Here is an 8,462-nt window from a genome sequence, read left to right as displayed (position 1 = left end):
ATATATCAGTATAACCAGTGGTGGCTTTCTGATGCGTTTAATTATAAAACCCTTTAAAACACAAAACAAATATTTCTGATAAACTCAAAAAAAACATAAACCCTTTATAATCTATAATAACTAGGGCTGTGAATCTCTGAGTAGACAGCGTGTCAATTCGATTCACGATTCATAGGTTTTTGATTGATTCAAGAACAATTTTTGCAAATATAGAATTATTCGATTCGATTCACAATTAAATAAGCTAGAAATAAGGTAATAAGGTAGAAAATATACTTTATAGTTTCTGTACTGTAATAAATGATGTGTCAATTAGCACTGCATCATTCATAAATTTTACATTTCTTCAGTTCATTCTGCTTTTTAATCAGTTTAGCTGCAGATATCTGGGACGTCTTAAATTATATCAATACCACATCACTTCCATTTCAAAAACAAAACTACCTCATCTCAATTAAATAAAATAAAATTATTAATTAACTAACCCTCCCCATCAACCAATGAAAAGACGAATTCTGAGAGAAAACCTCCTGATGTCTGTTTGCTATAGCAACAAATGCTACTTTCATGCATCTGGTTATCAGATAAACCTCTCTCTTATTTCAAGGCTGTTGTTAATGCTGTGGTTATTTTAACAGTTTCCTTCATACATTCGATTCATCAGCATTGTTAAAACACATTTATCATTCAGTGGAGCTGTGCGTATGCTTTAGACACTTACATTTCTGCTCCGGCCATGCAATAAATGTGCAGCCTTCGACTGCTCAGGTAACGCCATCGGTAAGATGCCAAGAGCCATTGAAAAGTAAAACTACTTCACTTTAGCATTACTGTCCACGAGTACCAAGGAGAGACCACACATCAGCTGCTCAAAAATGTGTCAGCGAGACGAACAGAGCGCGAACGCAATCCTGTGACAGTCTCGGGCGGTAAACAGTGGAGCGTGAAGGAGAGATGCGAGGCACGAACACTGTTCAAGATCTCCATTAATTTGTGCTTGTAGTACTTTAATGTATATATTTTAAAAGCATCGAACTGTTATAGAAATCAAATAACTGCTATGATGGCTTTTGTTTCTACCCACTTAAATGTTAGCGCTGTCCAATCTATTAAAACTATGTCTGTTCCCCGAATAGTGGGGTCAAAATATAAATTTAATGTAGGATCTAGAAAAAAACTGATCGTGATTAAACCAGAAAAATGCCAAAAAAAAAAAAAAAAATCGATTTTTAAAGCTTGGGTTCATAAACATTAGATCACTCACACCCAAAGCAGATATTGTAAATGAAATGATCACAGATAATAGTTTTGATGTACTCTGCTTGACTGAAACCTGGCTAAAACCAAATGATTTTATTGGTCTAAATGAGTCTACTCCATCAAACTACTGTTATAAACATGAGCCCCGTCAGACTGGTCGAGGTGGAGGTGTTGCAACAATATATAGTGATATTCTCAACGTTACCCAGAAAACAGGATACAGGTTTAAATCATTTGAAATACTTCTGCTTAATGTTACACTGTCAGATATGCAAAAGAAATCTATCGTATCTCTTGCTCTGGCTACTGTGTATAGACCACCAGGATTTCCTCTCAGGCCTGTTGGTTACCGTTGATAAAATGCTAATTGTCAGAGATTTTAATATTCACGTTGATAATACAAATGATGCATTAGGACTTGCGTTTACTGACCTAATAAACTCTTTTGGAGTCAAGCAAAATGTCACCGGGCCCACTCATCGTTTAAATCATACGCTAGATTTAATTATATCGCATGAAATCAATCTTACTGATATAGATATCGTACCTCAAAGTGATGATGATACTGACCATTTCCTTGTATCGTGCATTCTGTGTATTACTGATGTTAACTATATGGCTCTGCGTTATCGTCCGGGCAGAACTATTGTTCCAGCCACCAAAGACAGATTCCCAAATAACCTGCCTGATTTATCTTAACTGCTCTGTGTACCCATAAACACACATGAACTAGACGAAATGACTGGCAACATGGGCACTATCTTCTCTAATACATTAGAAGCTGTTGCCCCCATCAAACTGAAAAAGGTCAGAGAAAAACGTACTGTGCCATGGTACAACAGTAATACCCACTCTCTCAAGAAAGAAAGCGCAAATGGAGAAAAACTAACTTAGAAGTTTTTAGAATTGCGTGGAAAAACAGTATGTCCAGCTATAGACAGGCTCTAAAAACTGCCAGGGCCGAGCATATCCACAAACTCATAGAAAACAACCAAAACAATCCAAGGTTTTTATTTAGCACAGTTGCTAGATTAACAAATAACCAGACGCCACCCGATCTAAATATTCCCTCACAGTTAAATAGTAATGACTTTGAAATTAATTTCTTCACTTTTAAAATAGATAACATCAGAAATACAATAACAAATGTACATTCTACAGCATCTAATACTTTAGTTCTATCCATCGCACCCAAAGATAAACTGCAGTGCTTTACAACTCTAGGACAGGAAGAGCTAAATAAACTCATCACTGTATCTAAACCAACAACATGTTTATTAGATCATGTACCCACTAAATTACTGAAAGAGTTGTTACCTGTAGCAGAAGAACCGCTTCTCAATATTATTAACTTGTCATTATCTTTAGGTCACGTCCCAAAACCATTCAAGCTGGCGGTTATTAAGCCTCTTATTAAGAAACCACAACTAGATCCTAGTGAACTAGCAAATTACAGACCCATTTCAAATCTTCCATTTATGTCTAAAATTTTAGAAAATTTGTGTCTGCTCAATTGTGCTCCTTCCTGCAAACAAATGATCTCTATGAAGAATTTCAGTCGGGTTTCAGGCCCCATCATAGCACAGAAACTGCACTTGTTAAAATTACAAATGACTTCCTTCTTGCATCAGATCAAGGCTGCATCTCATTGCTAGTTTTACTTGATCTTAGTGCTGCGTTCGACACCATAGATCACGACATACTCATAGATAGATTACAAAACTATACAGGTATCCAAGGGCAGGCTTTAAGATGGTTTAGATCCTACCTATCTGATCGCTACCATATTGTTTATTTAAATGGGAAGTCATCTCATTTATCACCAGTAAAATATGGAGTGCCACAAGGATCTGTCCTAGGTCCTCTGCTATTTTCATTATACATTTTGCCCCTTGGTAATATTATTAGAAAATATGGGATTAGTTTCCACTGTTATGCTGATGATACTCAACTTTATATCTCAACAAGACCAGATGAAACTTCTAAATTATCTAAGCTAACAGAGTGTGTTAAAAATGTAAAAGATTGGATGACCCATAATTTTCTCCTATTAAATTCAGATAAGACAGAGATATTACTTATTAGAACAAAAAACAGTACACAGAATCTCGTAGATTACAATTTGCAATTAGACGGATGTACTGTTACCTCCTCTACAGTCAAAAATCTGGGTGTTATATTAGACATCAACTTGTCTTTTGAAAATCATATTTCCCATGTTACAAAAACAGCATTCTTCCATCTTAGAAACATTGCCAAGCTACGAAACGTGTTACCTGTTCCTAATGCAGAAAAGCTAGTTCGTGCATTCATGACCTCTAGACTGGACTATTGTAATGCACTGCTAGGTGGTTGTCCTGCATCCTCAATAAACAAGCTACATGTAGTCCAAAATTCAGCGGCTAGAGTCCTTACCAGGTCAAGAAAATATGATCATATTACCCCAATACTACAGTCTCTGCACTGGCTACCTATTAAGTCCCGTATCAGTTACAAAATATTATTACTTACTTATAAGGCCCTTAATGGTTTAGCTCCTGTGTACCTAGCTAGTCTTCTACCACACTACAATCCGTCATGCTTCCTAAAGTCACAAAACACTGGACTTTTGGTAGTACCTAGGATAGCAAAGTCCACTAAAGGAGGTAGAGCTTTTTCACATTTGGCTCTCAAACTCTGGAATAGCCTTCCTGATAATGTTCGGGGTTCAGACACACTTTCTCTGTTTAAATCTAGATTAAAAACACACCTCTTTGGCCAAGCATTCAAATAATGCATCTCATAATTTTGGACTGCAGTTATATCTGATCAAATGCACATTAATATTCTTTAGCTTGGGTTAAACTAATTAATTTTACTTGGCTGGAACAGCAGCTACGCTAATTATGTTTCTATTTGTTTCTCTGTTTCTGCTGGATTTACATCCCGTGGTAACTAGGATTTACACAAGCTCCAGTCTGGATCCAGAACACCTGAGAAGAGATGATGCCAACCCCTCAGAGGACCTCAGATGATGCTAACCCAGAGACCACATACAGAACTACCACATTTTGCTATAAGTTTGATTGCATCATATAATAATTGCTGTTAATAGTGTTCATTATCTGTTTGATTACATCTTTAACTGATTTTTTTGTACATTTCTGCCGTATGCACATAAACTGACAGTCACCACTGATAAGCTACTACTAATTATTGTAGAAACTTAATTTTCTGTAAAGTTGCTTTGCAACGATTTGTATCATAAAAACCGCTATACAAATATACTTGAATTGAATTGAATTAGCGTTTTAAATCGATTACTGTCCGAAATCGGCGATTCACAATTAAAAAATCATGTTTCAAGATTGATACATATGCATCGTCACCCAGCCGGCATTTCAATGTTAAAACAACAACTGACCTTATTTCAACCATATTTCAACGTTGACGGTTGGTCATGTGCCGGCTGGGCAGGGTTTGTAATTGATGCAGCGATAAAACGAGTGAATCTTTACACCCCTAATAATAACAATAAACTTATTTCGTATTTTTCTCTAAACCTTCTTGGATATCAAGACAGGCACCATGCAATACTGGCCTAATTAAAGATATGTTGTGTGTGAATTTGCACATTATAATGTAAGCATCATTAATGAACTCCTGTTCAATTAAAACAAATAAAAATAATAAAAAAAACACATTGATTAGTGAAATGAAAGAATGATTTAATAAAAATGAGAATGATTAGTAATTGTCTGTAACTGGCCTGATTTAAGCTCGCAAAACACTTCTTATTCAGTGGTACAGTATTGCATTATTTGTGGATCATATTTAATACTTTGCATAAACATTTGCAATTAGTTTTTAAAAAGGTATCTGTTCCCAGATAGCACATGTACGTCTGCAAGATCCAATGTTGAAAACTCATTAATACTTTACATTTTTAACTTTTTATTCTAGGTGTGTTACAAAACAATGTCATACCAAGTGAGGAAAGTCCTAATGATTAAAAAACATCAGTATTTCAACATTGTGCATTGCAAGAATGACTCCAACGACAGATGTTACAAATGCTCTTACTGATAACCTTTAGGCCACTGTATAAAAAACAGGTACTTAATTTTTCCCAAGAATCGATGGTTTTGCAATATACTTTTTATTTTTTTATCTATACAGTAACACAGAGGAGGAGCCTGATCTGGCAGATATTTAACAGTGTTTGTGTCACATTGAACAACATCGCAACACAAACGTTACTGTTTTATTCTCCATCATTTACCTCACAAAGCATTCAGCGTTCAGATAATCATTCAGCAGAAGAGTGTTTACTTTCTTCAAGATTCTTCAAGCGAAGGCAAGATTGCAGTAAGATCATGTTTCCTTCTAATGTCAGTATGATTTGATCATTATAAATAAGGATGATGATTGGATGTTTCTCTCTCTAGATGACGGTGTTTGTAGTGGCGCTTCTCTCTGTTCTCATGGGGTTTTCTGTGTCTGTTTCTGATGGATTCAAGCCCGTCGACTGCTCTGACGTTTATAAATCAGGACGGATACTCAGTGGGATTTACTCCATCTATCCAGCAGGACACATTCCTGTCTGGGTTTACTGTGAGATGATCTCAGGTGGCAAAGATGAAGACAACGGAGCATGGACGGTACGAATGTGACTCTAGATCATCAAACACACATCAGCACATTCATTATGAATCATATATTCTATATAAACCCATCACAGGTGATTCAGAGGAGAATGGACGGCAGTGTGAATTTCTATCAGCCGTGGAATCAGTACAGGACAGGATTTGGGAATGTGGAGGGAGAATACTGGCTGGGTAAGATCTCACAGCGTGTGTGTGTTTGTGTGGATGTTCATGTCCAGTGTTTGGTTGAACGTGTTCTTCATGTGTGTGTGTGTGTATGATCAGGGCTGGAGAACATGTACCAGCTGACAAATAGCAGGAAGTACATGCTGAGAGTGGATCTGGAGGACTTCACCGGAAGGAGAGGCTTCGCTCTGTACTCGTCCTTCTCTGTGGGTCCTGAAAGCTGATGGGTACAAACTACAAGTTTCAGTGTTTTCTTCACAATTATCAATTGAGTAAATTTAAATCATACTCATGAAAATGCATGGATAAAATCACACTTGAACAGATGTTTACTTGCTCACACACTTTCAAATCTTTTTTGTAATTTCACTGAAACATGTTCTTCATGTTAATAAGAATGCATCGATGTATCAGATAGACCCTGATAATATAATACATCTTAGAGACGTCTAATTGACGTCACATTTTCATCTGCAAGACGTATTTGAGTCTTTAAACTTTTATAGGACGTTTCCTATCAGATATCACGTTTATGATTTAGAATGCATGCAAAACTGACATCTTAAAGACGTCTGTCAGATGTTTGTAAACAGCAGATGCTTTCCAGATGAAGAGATCTTTAAAAGACATCTTGGAGATCGGCCAAACAAACAATGATCAGGGCCGATTATATCTTGTCAGAGAAACATGTCATCATACTGCAACTCATACTGCGTTTCCCACATTAGCCCAGTCTCACGTTAACACAGGTTTTTAACAGCGCTTTGACCCTATGAATCACCCGCAGTTCAAGAACCATGGGTTTTGCTACACTAACTGTAGTTAACCATGGTATTTGTACTGAAACGGTGGTTATACAAATGGAAATCAATACGTCAAAAAAAAAACAAAAAAAAAAAAAAAACACATGGTACACTTTTACTATAATAAAACCATGGACTTTGTGCAACACTGGTGTTTGCTGTCATTGAAACGTCTCAGTAGAGAGGCTTTACATTCATCCCGAAATATTCTGGTCAAGTCCCTTTCAAATGCCATTTCCACTAAATGGGCCTTTCGCTGATTATTCGCTGACTATGGGACCGATCCTAAATACATTTTTATATTTCATTATGGTGATTGTGATGAGTGGGTCGGGGCCGAGAGCCGTGGGAACGATGCGAGGCCGGTGGAGTGATTGGGAAATGAGCGACACCTGCTCCACTCACCGGTCTCGAGTCCCACGGAGGAGATCGGAAGGATACAAAAGAGAATCGACGATAGTGAAGGACGAGAGAGGACCAGGCCTGGGCTTTATTTTGTGCTATGGTTTTTTGTTTGTGCACGGCAGTCGACCGGGAGGGGCTGTCGCTCTGTTTTGTGTTTATTTTGTTATTAAAGTTTTATTTGAGTGTTCGCCGGTTCTCGCCTCCTTCTTCCCGTGATTGTGAAGTTTTTTATTATTACAGTGATCTTAATCGATGGTTCTATCTAGCCATCACTGATGAATCACACAATGGTAAGAAGCGCACTGAATACAAATCTCCCTCAGTCTGACGGTCAAGTCATGTTCTTGCCTGATTGGGTTTAGCTAAATTGCATAAAAAATCATTTAAAATAAATAATGTTTTGTTTTTAAAATATTTTGTAACTGAAATTACACATCATGTTTTATGTCACATTATCAGCAGAGAAATTAAATATCATAAATATGTTGTACTATAAAAAAGTAATAGATAAGATGTTAATGTCCTTAATGATGCTCTTCCTCTCTGCAGGCGACTCTTTGGCCTACCATAATGGACAGAAGTTCTCCACCTTTGACAAGGACCAAGATTCCTATGGCAAGAACTGTGCCAAACTGTATCTCGGGGCATTTTGGTACAATGAATGTCACAAAGCAAACCCCAACGGTGTGTATTTATGGGGAGAAGATCCCACCTTTTTCGCCATTGGAAATGTTTGGTACACATGGAAGAGCAGTTTTGCTGTTGGCATGAAATTCATCAGCATGAAGATCAGACGTGTGTCATAGAAACATAGTGATTTCAGGAGCAAACATCCGATGTTGTGTTCACTATATTACAAAAGTGAAAGTTTAACGTTTTATTTTTGAATCAACTATTATCTGCTTCTGGTCTTTTGATTTACTGGTATGTAAATGAACTTCCAATAAACTCCTGCACTGCAAGCATGATGTCTTTATGTACATTGTGTCAGATGTGGTGTTCTCATGAGAAACCAATCATTTTATGAACAATTAGTCATTATAAGTGGAACAAAATGGTTAAATAAAGAAGATAGTCAAATAAATTAGACAAATCAGTAAATGAGTGAAATAAATTAAATTAAATCATTACTCCCATGAACTGCTGTATTTCATATTCCATATTTCCATGCAAATATTGAGTA

The 8,462-nt window shown here is 36.8% G+C and overlaps 1 pseudogene; it reads left to right on the top strand.

The window, feature by feature from the left end:
• Positions 1 to 5,288: 5,288 nt before the first annotated feature.
• Positions 5,289 to 8,241, top strand: LOC109061078 (annotated as a pseudogene).
• Positions 8,242 to 8,462: the final 221 nt, after the last annotated feature.

Source organism: Cyprinus carpio, chromosome A14 (assembly GCF_018340385.1).
Source record: "Cyprinus carpio isolate SPL01 chromosome A14, ASM1834038v1, whole genome shotgun sequence".
Lineage (NCBI taxonomy): Eukaryota > Metazoa > Chordata > Actinopteri > Cypriniformes > Cyprinidae > Cyprinus > Cyprinus carpio.
The sequence above is the reverse complement of the archived record's forward strand: the minus strand, read 5'-3'. Positions and strand labels throughout refer to the sequence as shown.